Consider the following 16,338-nt stretch of genomic DNA (forward strand, 5'->3'; position numbering starts at 1 on the left):
TACAGCAGTCTCCTGCCCTGCTTCTGGTCAGCAAAGAGAAGGAGCAGATGCTTCCCCAGGAGGTAACTTGCTATTTGTGGAGATGGCAGCAGTACTACAACCATGGACCAAGAATGATGTTGGATGTAAGTGAGCTTGGGACTTTGCAGCTGGGATCGAGTCAAACAAATACTGATAGGAATATAGGAAGGCTCAGTGAGCAGCACAGCATGAGCTACTCTCAGCCCAGAAAGCTATACATTCCTGTTTGCCTCTAGGAAACCCAGCTGCTCAGGGTTTCCCATACCTTCAGTCGTCTGGGACAACCATAAAAAATATGGTTATGACATATTTTGATGAATATGACAGATTAATAGTAAATTTTAAGCTGTAACGGGTTAAAATATAACTTGGTTATTTTCACCTTCTCTTATTTTGTAACTCTGGTTAGATATATGATTTTAAGTGGTTACATGACCCAGTGGAAGGGTCAAGGGGCCCTGCTGTCCACAGCACTTACTTTTGCATAGGGATATTTGGCAAAAATTGCCAGTATATGGAATTGTTCATAAATCTCTCAAGTTCGTGTCAGTGTCTGTTTCTTTCAGTATCCATGCAGCACTAGATTTTGTGTTTAGAACCTTTACATAACACAGAAGTCAGTCTTATGCTCTTGCCAGGCATGATTATCTGTGTAGATTATCACACTTCATATAGGCAGAGAACGCCAACACAGAGCAGATAAAACTATTACAGAAGTTTCCAGGCGTTTGAGGCTGGAGTAATCTGTAAATATACAAAAAAGCATGACCTAATCTCATTAGATTAGCTACTGTAACCAGATAGCTACTACTTCAGCTGAGGCAAATCAAGTCAAGAATATGCTTTTAAATCACAGGGTTTTTTCAGGGAAAAGAGAGGCAGACAGATGGCTACAGAAAATGGTTACACTGCATCAAGCACTGTGGTAAGTTGACCTTGGCTGGACACCAAGTATGCACCAAAGTGATTCTGTCACTTCCCTCCTGAGCAGCACAGGGAGGAGAAAATATAACGAAAGTCTCATGGGTCAAGACAAGGATAGGAAAACATCACTCATGGGCAAAAATGATTCAACATGGGGAAATCAGTATGTTACCAAACAAGTTAGAGTTGGATAATAAGAAATACAAAAAATTTTGAAACACCTTCCCTCAATCAGCGTCCCTGTCCGGGTAATGATTAGCATTGACTCCATGATTCCAGAAGGCTGATCAATTGCTTTATTATCCTATACTTATTAAGAAACCCATCGGCCTTACAGACAGTCTGATACAGTTTTTCCTAATTAGTCCTTGATTCCAAACAAAATCACCATTGGCCAATTAAGAAACCACCCTTTGGTAAACAAATCTCCATAACACATTCCACATGTTCACAACAAGTACAGCAAGTGAAGATAAGAACTGTTTATTGTTCTTTTCTCTGATCTTCTCACAGCCTTCCCAAGGACAATGCCTGGGAAAGTTGTCCCTGTTGCTTTCTGTGGCCAAAGAGCTCCTGCCACAAATCTGTCCCTTCTTCCTGGACTCAAGGTGGTTTCCAAATTCTTTACCTCGGCGGGATGGGGAATGGAACTTGTCGTCAGTTCACCACACATTGTCTCTGCCACTCCTTCCTTCTCAGGGGTAGGACTCCTCACAATCTTCCCCTGCTCCAGCACAGGGTACCTCCCACGGCACACTGTCCTCCATTAACTTTTCAAGTGTGAGTCCTTCCACGTGCTGCCATTCTTCATGAACTGGTCTAATGTGGGTCCCCTCCACAGAATTAAGTCCTTCAGGAGCAGACTGCTCCACTATGGATCCTCCGAGCAACCACAGTTCCTGCCAGTAAACTTGGTCCAGTGTGGGTTTCTCTCTTCTGGGGGACACAGCCCCAGGGCAGGCTCCTCTCTTCATGGCATCACAGCCTCTTCATGCATCCAGCTGCTCTGAAACTTGGCCATCATGGGCTGCAAGTGGATCCCTGCAACCCCATGGACCTCCATGGTGAGGCACACAACTGCCTCACCATGGTCTGCACCATAGGCTGCAGAAGCATCCCAGCTTCAGCACATGGAGCACCTCCTCCCCCTTCTTCTTCACTGACTTTGTTTTCCACAAGATTGTTTCTCCCACATATTCTCACTCCTTTTTTTCAGCTGATATTTTTGTCATAGGCCACACAAAGCCGTTATGAGTACTTGCTTTGAATTCACATGCAGCACTGATGTTTACCAGTGAACTTAAATATTTGCCTGCATTTACCCTCTGTACATTTTTTATTAATATGTCCATCTTGGGTTCTTAATTAGATTAAAGCAGCGGCTGCATGTATAGCTCAGAACATTTTAACCATTCCATATGCAGGACAACAATGCTTGTGTACTTGGAAAAACAAATTATGATATGGCCAAGGTATTCAACAATATTTTTGCCTCAATCTTCAATAGCAACTTCTCTTCCCATGACTCTTGAGTGGATGGACAGCAGGATGGGGACTGGGACAGCAAAGTCCCTCCCATTGTAAGCAAACATCAAGATCATGACCATCTAGGGAACATGAGCATACATAAGTCTATGGGACCCAGTGAGATGCAGCCCGAAGTCCTGAGGGAATTGGCTGATGTAGTTGCTAAGCCACTTTCCCTGACATTTCAAGAGCCATGACATTTAGGTTAAGTCCCAGAGGACTGGACATTGTACCCATCTTTATAAAGGGTAGAAAGGAGGACTGTGGGAACTACTGCCCTGTCAGCCTCCACTCTGTGCCTCAGAAGATCATGGAACAGATCCTCCTAGAAGCTGTGCTAAGGCACAGGGAGGACAGGAAGTGATCAGAGATAGTCAGCGCAGTTCCACCATGGGTGAGTCATGCCCGACCAGCCCAGTGGTCTGTGATGCAGTGACTACATCAGTGGACAAGGGAAGATGTCAAATCTGGACTTCTGTAAAGCCTTTGATATGCTCTTCCACAATATCCTTCTCTCTTAACTGTAGAGAGATTAATTTGATGAGTGGATATAAGGATGTATCCTTGTAAGGATAAAAAAGCGGCTAGACAGTCACATGTAGACAGTGACTGTCAATGGTTTATGGTCCTGGCAGACATCAGTGATGAGATCATAAGGGTTCAAACTGGACCAGTGCTATTTAATATCTTCATTAATGACAGACAAAGGGGTCGATGCACCCTCAGCAAAAGAGCAGATGACACTAAGCAGAGTGGTGCAGTTGTCACACCTTAAGGACAAGATGACATTCAGAGGGACCCGAAAAAGTTCAGGAAATGCGCCCTTGGGAACCTCATGAGGTTTAAGAAGACCAAGTGCAAGGTGCTGCATCTGATTCGGGGAAATCCCAGGTACCAACACAGGCTGGGAGTGAAAAGATGCAGAGCAGTCCTGGGGAGAAGAACTTTGAGGTGGGCTGGACATGGACCAGCAATGAGCACTCACAGCTCAGAAAGCCAAATGTGTCCTGGGCTGCATCCAAAGCAGCGTGGGCAGCAGGGCCAGGGAGGGGATTCTGCTCTGCTCTGCTCTGCTCTGCTCTGCTCTGCTCTGCTCTGCTCTGGTGAGACCCCACCTGGAACACTGCATCCAGCTCTGGGGTCCTCAGAACAGGAAGGACATGAAGAGAGTACAGAGGAGGGCCATAAAAACAATTAGAGGAATGGATCACCTTTCTGTGAGGAAAGACTGAGGGAATTGGGACTGTTCAGCCTGGAAAAGAGAAGGCTTTGAGATTACCTAATCACAGCCTTCCAGTACCTGAAGTACTTACCTACAAGTAAGATGGAGAGAGTCTCTTTACAAAAGCATGTAGTGACAGAACAAGGAGGAATTGCTTCAAACGGAAAGAGAAGCAGGTTTAGATTAGATAGTTGGAAAAATTAGTGCAGCACTGGCACTGGTTGCCCAGAGAGGTTGTGTATCCACATTCTTGGAAGTGTTCAAGGAAAAGTTGAATGGGACTCTGGGACTCTGTCCCTGCCCATAGCAGGGAGACTTGAACAATCTAATTTTTAAGGTCCCTTACAACTCAAGCCATTCCATTATTTCATCAAAAAAGAATGATCTAATCATTCTGATGACAAATGCAGCAGAAAGTTAATATGGATATCAACTTACACTTACAGGTGTATGGCGTTTGTCATCACCACAGTCCTGCGTGCTCCCCAGCCCTTAGAGGCAGATTGATTCTTGCTTGAGTTTGAAAAATCTGAACTGAATTCTGATATTCTGTAAGTGTTTTCTATCCAGGTAGTGAAGCTTTGGAATGTTTAAAATGCAGATCTTCATCGCATTTTTGTGACTTGAATATTACCAGAAGAGCGTACTATCTATGTATGTGACAGAATTCTTTTCTCATCTTCCACAGAGTCCTATGGCTTCTAATCTATCAGCATCTAAAAGTAGATAAAACTACTCATTGCTCTCAGTATACAGGAGTGAATTTTATATCAGACATATGTGTCTCATTGTAATCCCTACAGGGGGTCTTACACTTCACTGAAATGATTCCTCTGATTATGCCCTTCTTCCCTGCTCTCAGCCATGCCTATTAAGACCTGGGCATTGCTTCCAAAATTCTGTAAGGCCACATATTCTTTTTATGCAAATAATTACATCATTCACAAATTCAGATCAATCCTTTTCTTATGCACTTGCTTCTCTACCACTTCCAGATCCTTCAGTTCTCCTCTGCATGCTCCACCAACCATATGCATAGCCCACACATTAAGCTGAATGCTTTTAATATCAGAAAACATGTTTTAGATGCACAGTTTTTTCTCTAGTGGGATTTTTTTGCTGAATCCTTTGAAAAAAAAGACCATTTTACTCATACTCTGGTATCTGATACACAAGGGCAAATCCTCCACACAAGATCTCCTGAAGCTTCTGAAACCACATCAGGTGCCTGCCAGAGCTTTCTGGTATTGATGACTTGAGAAATGGAACTACTCCTACAAGGGCCAAAGACAAGACATCTATTCTTCTGTTTGCCTTATTCAATTGTCAGTTGTATTTGCCATATTCTCCTCTATTCTGAGGACTTCATGCCTTAGTGCTTAAATCAAAGGGAGACCTTTTCAGATATTTGCAGTTTCATGTTGTTTATTGCTCTCCCACCACTTCACATGGTAATATTTTTAAAACAGATATGTGTAAATTCATATAAACAAATTACTTAAATTTCATTACCCTGTCCTTAATGCCACACTGATTGTCTATTCTCAAGCTGTGCTTTTGAATGTATCCGCATGTGATCCTTTAAAAATACTTCTGAGACTTAAAAAATCAATGTCAAACTGACTGGTCTAATTTCCTGCAATTCTTTTAGATCCTGTTCAAAAGTAATTGGAGCATTGCATTAGTTCTTTCTCTGGCCTCCAGAGACTTGCCCTATTTCCCAATTTTTTTTTTCAGTGTTTTGTCTTTCTTTTTCTATTCCTTTTCTGCATCTTGTACCTGGTCATATTCAAGACTCTTTAAGGGGTTAAAGACCCCTTCATTTGAGACACCATGAGGTTAAAGAGGACACTCTGTCTACATGCTTTTCAACTCCTTCTGTATAAATAACACCAAAGGTATATAGAATCAAGAGACTAGAGGGAAGAGACTAGAGAGAATTAGGCTTCCATTTTCTTTAATTTGTACACTTGGAAATATTTCCTTCTTCAGCTAGTTTTATGGTTCTACTCACCATTTTTTAACTAGCTTCACCTCGTTTTTGTACAGGTCACTCAGATGCATGAAACAGAAGAGCAAAAGAATTTAAGGACCTGAAGATAAATGTAGTCGCAGGAACCATTTTTAACTCATTTTATAGGCAAACTAGTTTTGAAGTTATTATCAACTTTTCAAGTGGACAGGGCAGTCTGAGCTGCTGAAGAAGAAAGGTGCTAAGACCTACACAAGATATGTTCCCCTGAAGACCCACACAGCAGATGAAAACAGCCCCACAACTTGCCATTCTCTGCGGAGTCATATACTAGATATACAGCAGCTCCCTGTTGGTTCAAGGATCCCCTGCTTCTCTCTGCTGACAATAAGATTTGTCATTTGCCCTTTTTCTATCACCCTATAGCCAGCAGTGCCAAGAGGACACAGAGCAGCAGGTTCCCCATCCAGGCTGAGCAGTTGGAACACACTGCCCAGGGAGCTGGTATTCACAAAAACACTGGGGCTCTGCACAAATTCTCCAGCATGGGCAGGATGACTAGCCATTGCTTTGTAGAGCTGGCCATCATGGACACTAGGTGTCCACCCACACCTGAGAGAAATCTAGGGTACTGCTTCCCAGGAGCTGTGACCTGAGTGGGGAGATAGGAGCTGGGCCCACTCTACTTCTCCCCAGACTGCAGAACCTGTACAGCTTTGATTGCTGAATATCTCCAGTCAACAGACTTTCACAAATAGATCATTTTCCACCTCACCTCAAGGCCTCTGCACTCATCACCAACAGGGTACTCCAGGGGACTCCAGGCTGGAAAGTTCCCTCCAGTATATCCCTATGTAGCATTGTGCACAAGATCTGAAGAAAATTTAATATCAGCATGGCAAGGTGATTAGTAGCAACTTCTGCTTACAATATTGCAGTAATCAAAGAGTGGAAATACCTTTATTTATGAATGAGCACAATTCATGTACTTTCAATATATCCAGGTAAGAAAGAAGGCAAATTGGGTCCTACTTATAGTGGTCTATATATTTCAAGTAGAAACAGAAAGTACTAACATCATACAAATGTCGTGATAGCTGGGGAACACCACTGCAGGCCTCCATCTGGACTCTGCTCTGCTGATCACAACCCTCTGAGATCTGCTATTCAGCCAATTCTTGATCCGCCTCAAGGCCCATTCATCTAACCCACATTTCCTGAGCTTACCTATAAGGATGTTACAGGAGACAGCATCAAAAGCCTTGTGGAAGTCAAGATAGACAACACACACTGCTTTTACCTTGTAGACCCATCCTTAAACGCCATCATAGAAGTCTATCAGATTAGTCAAGCATGATTTCTCCTTGAGAATCCATCCTGACTACTCCAGTACAGGAGTCCTGATGACCTTCTTGTCTTCTACATGATTTTTATGATCCCCAAAATGATCTGTTCCATCACCTTTCCAGGAACTGAGGGGAGGCTGGCTGGTTGTAGCTGGTAGTTTCCTGGGTCCTCCCTCTTACCATTTTTGAAGATGGGAATAAAATTTGCCTTCCTCCAGTCATCAGGCACCTCTCCTCCATAACTTTCCACAGATGGTGGAGAATGTAACAGCATCTGCCAACTCCATTGGCACTTTATGTGCATCACGTAAGACCCCATGGATTTACGGATGTTAAGTCTGCTTAGCCAAAGGATCTCTAACCAAACCATCTACAGCCCAGGGAAAGTCTTCCTTTCTCCAGCTTTATTCTCTTGTTTCTGATGTCTGGGACTCCTGAGGCCCAGTCTCATCAGTAAAGGCTGAGGAAAAAGGGCATTCAGTAATTCTGCCTTCTCTGCATTTTCTGTTAATAGAACGTGCCTCTGATTCGTCAGCAGCCCTACATTTTCCATAATTTTCCTTTTGGTGCTTAGGTACTGCTGCTGATGCCCTTCCAGTTTTCCAGCTCTCTTGGATGCCCTTCTCATCTAGAGCCCTGTCCCATGGGATTCCTCTAAGTAGGTCTTTGAAGAGGCCTGGGTTAGCTTCTGCGGATTCAGGGACCTAGTCCTGCTTACTGCTTTGCTTCCTCCATGCAGGATCCTGAGTTCCACCATCTGGCGGTCACTGCAGCCAAGGCTGCCACCAATGCTCACATCTTCAACCATTCCCTTCTGGTTTGATAGTACAAGGTCCAGCAACACATCTTTCCTCATTGGCCTCTATACCACTTGCATTAAAAACTACTATCAATAATTTTCCTGGACTATGTCTGCCAAGTAGTGTTGTCCTAACAAACATCAAGGTGACTGAAGGCCCTCAGAACCAGGGCTTGTGATCTCAAGGCTACTTCCAGCTGCCTATAGAAATCCTTGTCAACTTCCTCCTCCTAATCAGGTGGCCTGTGGTAAACCCCCACAACTGCCAACAAAATGGGTGTCACCCATTTTAGCCTGTCCCTTAATACTTACCTGTAAACTCTCTATTCATTGTCTGTCCCTGGATTGACTTTGATACATCCAGTTGCTCTCTCACATAAAGAGCAATTCCACCGCTTCATCTCCCTGACCCGTCCTTTCTAAAAATACTTGCATTGCCAACCTTCTCTTTGATTATTACACAAAAGACATTTAAGCTTGTCGTCCCTAACCTTAAGCACTGTAGAGCTGAAACACTTCTCAACAGAGACATTCCAACCCTTCTCCCTCCTTGCCTGTCCCTTGTGAAGAACTTGCAGCCATGAAGTGCTGTCCAGAACTTGTAGCCATCCAGTGCAGCACTCCAGTCATGCAAGTCATCCCACTGTGTTTCTATGGTGGTGACTGTGTCATAGATTTCCTGATGCACTCCAGCTCTTCCTGTTTCTTATCCACACTGTGTGCATTGGTGTAGATGCATTTCTGCTGAGCTATTGATTTCATTCCCAAATTAGATTTCATCTTTCATTCTTCTGCAGATGGTTTAGAACTTCAAATAATACTGTTTTTCATGGGGTATTTTTGGCCAGTTGTTTGGGAGTTTTTTTCATTTCCTTCCCAGATGAAACAAGTTGAACGCAAAACTAAATATTTTTTATGTTCTTCATAATAAAGTATGTCTATAAATTTAGGTACGTTCCTGCACTCAAGTGACACGAAAGAAAGCTGGGAAGAATTTTCACAGCTGTAATTTTCAGAATATCTTACAGCAGTCAAATGCATGAAAAGTGCAGGAACAAGGTTTTAAGGGTTTTTTTTTGTACAGAAAAAAATCAAGTCGTTCTGCAAACACAGCATTCATTTTGCTCACTAAATAAAGCAACTAAGATGACAATTGTATTTATTTAAATAGTACAGTAAATCCTAGATCTCAGTTCCTACAAATATTACAGGTTGAGCAGTTGTGGAATAGTTTTCTTCAAGTCTTCGTTTTCCAGATAATCATTCCTTTAGACAGATAAAAACGCAAGCATAAGCTGAAATGTAGCAATGTCATTTTCTGAATAAAAAGCATTTTTTAAAAATGTGTACCTTCCCGCTCTGCTAAGCTGCCTTCACAATTTGTGTTGACTTTTTTATTGTTTTACAACATTGTCATAAAATAAGAATCATTACCACACTTTAATTTGAGTCTTGGAATAAGAATTTCCCAAATCTCCATGTATCATGTGATGGAAATTGGGTTTCCACACAAACCAAAAAAGTAGAAACAAAAAACTAAAAAAAAAACTTGAATAGGCCTTGTTAGATATACAAGCTGAAGTTACCAGCATTATGCTCAGGAAATTCAGGGTAAAAAGTTATCAAAGCAATAACTTTACAAATGTTAATAGCACATAAGCAATTCTTCCTAGAAAATAAATTTAACTTCAGTCTTCACCATAACAACCATAATAATAACTTAAGCTTTTAACTGACTAAGATGATTTTTAAAAATAATAATGAGAAATACAATTTTAAAAAATAATAATGAGAAATGAGAATTGTCCTTTTTGTAGACTCTTTCTACTAAGTTAAATAGATCAGATTTTGAATATTCATATTCACTAAATGGAATAGAGCCCAGAGTGTTTGTGCCACCCTGTCTAATAATAGAAGTATTTGAGGATACTATTGAGGATATAATTTGAGAGGAAGAAGAGGCTAAATTTAACAAATTATTCACCGGAGATTACTCACTCTTCTCCGAGAAGAGCAGGAAAATGTGACGGGATGAACAAAGTTTATGGGCCCATTCATGTCAGTTGAGCATAGTTTTATGTCAAAAAGAATGAATAATAAAAGCCAAAATTCAGAATATTAGAATAAATACCTTCAGGGGAAAAAGACAGCAAAGACTACTACCAAAGAATAAGACAGCATAGATAGAGGCTCTTCGGAATGTACAGCAAAGAATTCATAATCAATTTTATATTTCTAATAGGAACACAGAAAAGGCATCGAAATTTTGGTAACATTGAGCGGCAATTACTCCTGCAATTTCACTGCTACCATTACTTTAGGGAAGGAGATGACCAAAGGATGTGACACTGACCTACCCATGGTGCCATATATTTTCTTTGATTTAGACACTTTTTTCCACAGAGTATGAAGCAGCACCAAAGAAATTGTGACCAGTGCCCAACCAAGTGAAGGAGTAAAAATACATTTCAAAAATATTTCTTCATCACTGGCGAAAAATGTAGTAGATTTCTGATTGTTTGTAAATAGTGGATAAGATTTTCCTTCCGTAAAGTGAGGAACAGTATCCTGATGCCACAGACAATAGCCAGAAGGTTGACTTCAAAATCTACTGACATGTCTTTGAGAAATATGTCCTTAGTACTTCACTCAAATATCTCCCAATCTCTAGGGCTGTTAAGGTGTTAAATGTTTCAAATTCTGTTCACTCTCTAAAAGTTATCTGCAAATGTTTTTAATGGCCAGGTATAACACGGTTTTGTTTACATTTCAGGCAGTGGGTAATGTGATTTTCTGCCCAATATGGTTAATTTTTCTAGCCAGATTACCAACACTCTGGTAGTCTTTGGCAATTTTTTTAAGATTGAGAGGCATGAAGTAATATTGTCATTGATACCCTGTTGTAATCCAGCATGACAAGCTGAATAGGGAGTGTCACTATACAATTTCTCAGTAGAGGAAGCAGAGGTGTCATATACAGAATAAAGCACAGGAATCATTATATGATCTGGCCAGAGTATTCATTCCTTTGCTGAGCAAGCCCAACACAAACAATGAGATGACTCAAAGGTGCTGGTTATTTCTCTATGTCTCACCTTGAGAACCAGAAGAAAGAAAAAAATTACAAGAACACTTTCTTCACAATGAAACTACCAATCATTTCCATTTATAAAATAAAAACTCTCAAGGAAACAAAAAAAAAAATAGGTTACAGATTTGTGATAGCTGACAATATATATAAGTAAAACATCTGAAGTAAGCATGTATTTTTACTTTTTCCTCCCTATCCCAAAAGTTTCTTTGGGGCTGGAGTTTATAATACTTGAGTAATTGAGTTCTTAATGAAAGACCAAAAAAGGCATCTAATCAACACACATCTGAATGGCCCACATGTAGCTGTATCAGAAAAGCTATCTCTTCATATAATCACATAAAGATCCTTTGCATCGCTTTTCTCTGGTACCAATGAAGGATCCTTTGCCCATTGCTTTACAGAACTTCAATATTTACTGCTTTCAATTTTGGAAACTTTTAATGTTTGAAATTGTCAAAGATAACTCTTTGTCATTCAAAATCACTGTATACCGTCTCAGATGTCTTTTATTAGATGCTACTAAATTCCTTAATTCATCTTGTTTAGAGGCAACATCTTGGGACCTTGGATCTTGCTGAATTGGTACTTTAACCAACAAAACAGACTTCTTTCTTTATTTCATTTCTAAATAGTCTTTGGAAGAAATAAATAAGTAAAGGGAAAAAATATCCTTTTTATTGGTCCAAACCAGTGTGAAAGAGAAGCAGACAAACAAACCTCAGGTATAGGAAGCAAAAGGTGCATTTGTGTTTCTTACTCTTTGTGCAGCATACCTAACATGAAGGAGCCTCGTAAGCACAGCAGAATCCAAATATCTATTTATCAAATGTGTAAAAAAGGTCTGTTACACATTGCTCCTCCTCACTGCCAGCCCAGAAGGAATGATATGGAAGGAGCAGCTGGAGCAGAGATCCAGGCCATTGGAGTGGGTTAGAAACAGTCTGAGGCTTCCCCTGTACTAGGGCTGCTCAGGTGACTAAAGAGTGACCCCAAAAGGTTTGGGAAGCAGCCTAGCAAGTTTTCAAATCACCTCAGGGCATAAAGACCAATGAAAGGTCCACACAGCACTCATAGGGATAATATAAATCCAATCAGTCCAGGTTACATGAGGTTACAGAGTGTGAACAGAAATCTCATTATGCCTGACAAGATTGTTTGGCAGGGGCAGAGAAAGTGCTTGGCATTTTGCAATTTATACTTCATGCATTTGGTAGCAGCTAGGACAGCTTCATAAGTTTAGTCATATTTTTGTGTCATTTGCTGTGATATGAGACACACCACTAACAGCGACAGATATCCTAGCACTCACATTGGATGACAGTGAAAACCAGACATAGGATACTACACAAATGCATTAAACATTCATGACTAGCAGGCTTAAAAAACACTAGCTTTAAGTTAGCTAGCCTTGATCATCTTCTCCTCCTGCATGAATTGACCCTTTCTCACTGTCCAGAAATTTAAAATTAAGTGTTTACATGCCTATTTTGAAAGGAATTTGTTTTTACAGGTTGATAACTAAATTTTGGCTAAATAACGATAACTCTTATTTGATTACTTTTACCCATACAAGTCTTTTTTCCAGTTTGCAGAAAAGTAGCCTTAAAGTAGAATAATGAAGCAGGAGGCAAGGAATGTGGTAGGTTTAGTCATGATTCTATCCACTCTTTTTTTGTAGATATGACTGGAGAGTAAGTTGTTCTGCGCACATGAGTAGCTTAGTCCATGGAACAGAGCACAATGCCCTGTTTCTCTTCTGAGCTGTTAGGTCTCTGACAAACATCATTCCTTTCTGAACTAATCAAGAAAAGATGCAGCCCACTCCTCACCATGAGTCAACATTTTACATTTTATTCCTGGTCTTTTGCTACTCTGTGTTCTATGCAGTTCAACCTAAATTTTGATATGGATGCTCTGAAGGAAAATTGCTTTGAGGCCTTACCATCTTCCAAGTATACGCAGGAGTAAAAGTCAAAGACAGATTTCACCCAGAAATAGAACATGACCAGTACACTGGACCAAGTAAAAATACAAAAGGATTATTCAGCCATCAGGATGAATACATGGAAGTTCAATGCTGTGTTCATGCTTGTCAGGCTGCTCAGTTGTTAGCAGCAGCAGTCTGTTGCACCATGAAGCCTTCTTTTCTGTGCCTTCCTAGGTTTATTCTCTCCCATGTAGACCTCTCTCTTCCCCCTAGAAAAAGAGATTTACTTTTAATCCATTTTCAAGTTTCTGCAAATCTTTGCAGTTTATTGGAATATTTGAGCTTTTTCATCATGGAATGACTTCCTGTTAAAGTCACTGAAGCAGGTTGGATAAATCAGGGCCAAACAGGATGATTTATAAAAATTCAGACAATGGAAAATCTTTGTAAACTTTCTTGGTAAAGATTGGGTAGATTTTTTTTTTGTTTGTTTTGTTTTAGTGATTGATTTATTTATTTTAAATTAAATTATTTTATTATTTTATTTATTATTTTATTATTTTAAATTAAATTTAAATTAAATTATTATTTATTGATTGATTTTATTTATTTTAAAATAAGCCCAGTGTTTAACGTTTCTTCAACCATTATTAAAGTCAATGCCCTAATTACCCAGGCCTAAAAACCTCAGAAAATTTATAGACTCATTTTCTAGATCAGAATGGAGATCTCTTTCTTCAGGGCTGTCTCCAGCCTCCCATCCCCCAGTTTTTCCATATAACTAAGATTACCACGTCCCAGGCAGAGAATCCTGGGCTGCCCAGCATTCTAACCTATCCAGATATCTCTGTGAGCCCTCTCTACCCTCCAGGGAGTCCGTAGCTCCTCCTAGTTTAGCAGCATTGTCAAATTTAGTAACTTCTGTTTCAAGCAACCAGAACATTTACAAAAACATTTAAGAGCATTGGCCCTAAAATCGAACTCCAGAGAACCCAGCTGTTGACTGGTGACCACCCTGATTTAACTCAGCTTACTATAACCCTTAGAGCCTAAAATAGCAGTAAATTGCTCACCCAATGTATTATGGACTTGTCTAGGTATGTTCTGGATGTTTTTTGCAGAAGCAGACTTGTAAAGACATTAACAAAATGAATACATTTTCATGAACTGAACAGAACAAGCCCAATCTTTTACTGAACACAGAGCTTGAATTTCTGAGCATAAAAACATCTTCATTTTACTCCCAGGCAGCGTTGGTTTTCTCCATATAACTGAGATTTGTTGAATAGTAGTTGTTACCCCAGCTGGCACTGCTTCTAAACACAAGAGCATTATTTTCTCTGCTCACTTACTTCTTAGTGCAAGTCAATATATGTTGTTGTATGCACAACAAAGAACAGTAATACTCTTTTTATTCTTAGCTCACAAAGATATAAATTTTTATAAAAAGTTATCTAACTGTTTTGCAAAACTGGCTATTGTCAGGCTTGCAATGACCTGAGATGTGTCTCCTATGACAGTATCGCTCTGCAGCTTCATAGCATGGAAGCTGCACCTCTTAAAATGATCGTTCTGGGCAACGCATACTTCTGAATTTTCCTCCACTTTAGTTTTAGAGCAAGCACTGGATTTCTAGTGTAAAAAGTGAAACAACATTAACTTTAGGCCATCATAAATCTTGCATTCACTAATGGGCAGAACACTACAATATTTTCCCAAGATCAGTTCTGTTCTTTAGAGAGAAATGCAGTGCAGATAAATTGTGAATTAAGTTACATTGCATCCCTTCAGGTTTGGGACATTCAGCACTTGTAGTCTGAGCTGTCTTACTCTGTATATCGCTGCTACCCTTTTAAATGAATAATATGTAAGCTCATATGACAGTATTGTCATGTACATTCTAAACTCCAAGACAAAAGAATTTTTCACTTTTTAGTTAAAAGATAGAACTCAAGCATGGTATTTAATGACAGACTGAAGTTTGTAATTCATTCCTTAAGGTAATGGAACCATATACACCCAGTTGAGCATATACTCTTTTAAGTTATGGCAAAGTGCAATTACAGTTTAAAGGGAATATTTATGTACATTAGTTAACAACATCATTGCAACTTACTGCTCACACATCAACACTTAATTAGTGTAAGTATAAGTGACATAATTGCTACAAGGCATATATTACCCATAATATGAGGTAATTTCATGAACTATGCGCATTTTAAATATCTACTCTGTATTTTTCCAGCTCAGATTTTTAAATCAATAGGAGATGTTTGCATATAAAGTTACCTTAAATTATTTTGCATTTTATTTGAATGCAGGGTTTTGTCCAGAAATAGAGAAGAAAAAGTTTCTTTCTCCTTGAGGAAAATCTAGCCAACTTTCAATGTCCAAATCTGAATTCAAAAATGCTGGATTTCAAAACAACATAAATGTCTATGTGAAGAGTACACTAAGCTTTATATTAGAAGAACATTATTCATGTTTTATCCACAGAATAGTCAGCCCTAATATGCTGATGTTTTTCTTCTGTAGGACTAACCATGCTTTTGTCCAGTCACATTCCTCACATGAAAGACTCTTGTTAGCTGATCAAGAAAGCCTGCAAAACCAAAATTTGGTATGTCATGAAGAACCCCAGCTGTTATGGTAACTACAAGAAACCAGTGAACTAATAAGTAGAGGGGGCATCTGGGATTATATTATGGATGTATAATGGAATAGGTTCACATAGACCAATAAAAATGCAGTCATTCATTCCCTGCTTTATCTTGTTTTCTATTTTATAAGAGGATTGTCTCTTGGATTTTATTTTCTGTTTGAGAAGGAATGACTCTACCAATGCTCTGCTGAACATGAAATGTATTTTGCATACTACTGCATCTTATGGAAAAAGAAAACTAACTTTATAATCTAAAGACTGGGAACAGAAAATGCATATGTCTTGCTTTGGAATAATTTTCAGAAGTAATATATGATCATATGGAGGCAAGAAGGAGCTAAGCAGTTTTAGAAAGTTTTAATATTCCCATGTTACATAATGAGCTAGAAATCTTCAATAGGATTGCTGCTTCCTGCCTAAACCTAATAACACATTCAGCAATTAGTGTTTAATAGTTCTGTTGAAAGGATAATCTAAAGACCATCCTTCCCTCTCATAACCTACAACTTAGAAATAAGAACAGACCTTAAATATCTGGAAGAAAACAGGAACAGCACAGTTTCTCTATTTTTTTTTTAGTAAGGGGGGATGGGTGCAGTTAGCACAGTTGACGGAATTTTATGTGTAATCATTTCAATGTTACTCTTCATTAGACAGTTAAAGCACTGTTAAAGCTGGATAAAATTTTACCAGGAGAATATTTTCCTGCTAGAAAATTTTCTTTTGTATCATATAAAGTTTTCTACAACAATATATGAATGTTGAAAAGTTTCTTTAAGAAATAATTATTAGACTGAGGTGTGACATTTGTTCTATGCTAGAGCTGAAAGAACTTTTATTGCAA

The sequence above is a fragment of the Taeniopygia guttata genome, chromosome Z (assembly GCF_048771995.1).
Source record: "Taeniopygia guttata chromosome Z, bTaeGut7.mat, whole genome shotgun sequence".
NCBI classification, from domain to species: Eukaryota; Metazoa; Chordata; class Aves; order Passeriformes; family Estrildidae; genus Taeniopygia; species Taeniopygia guttata.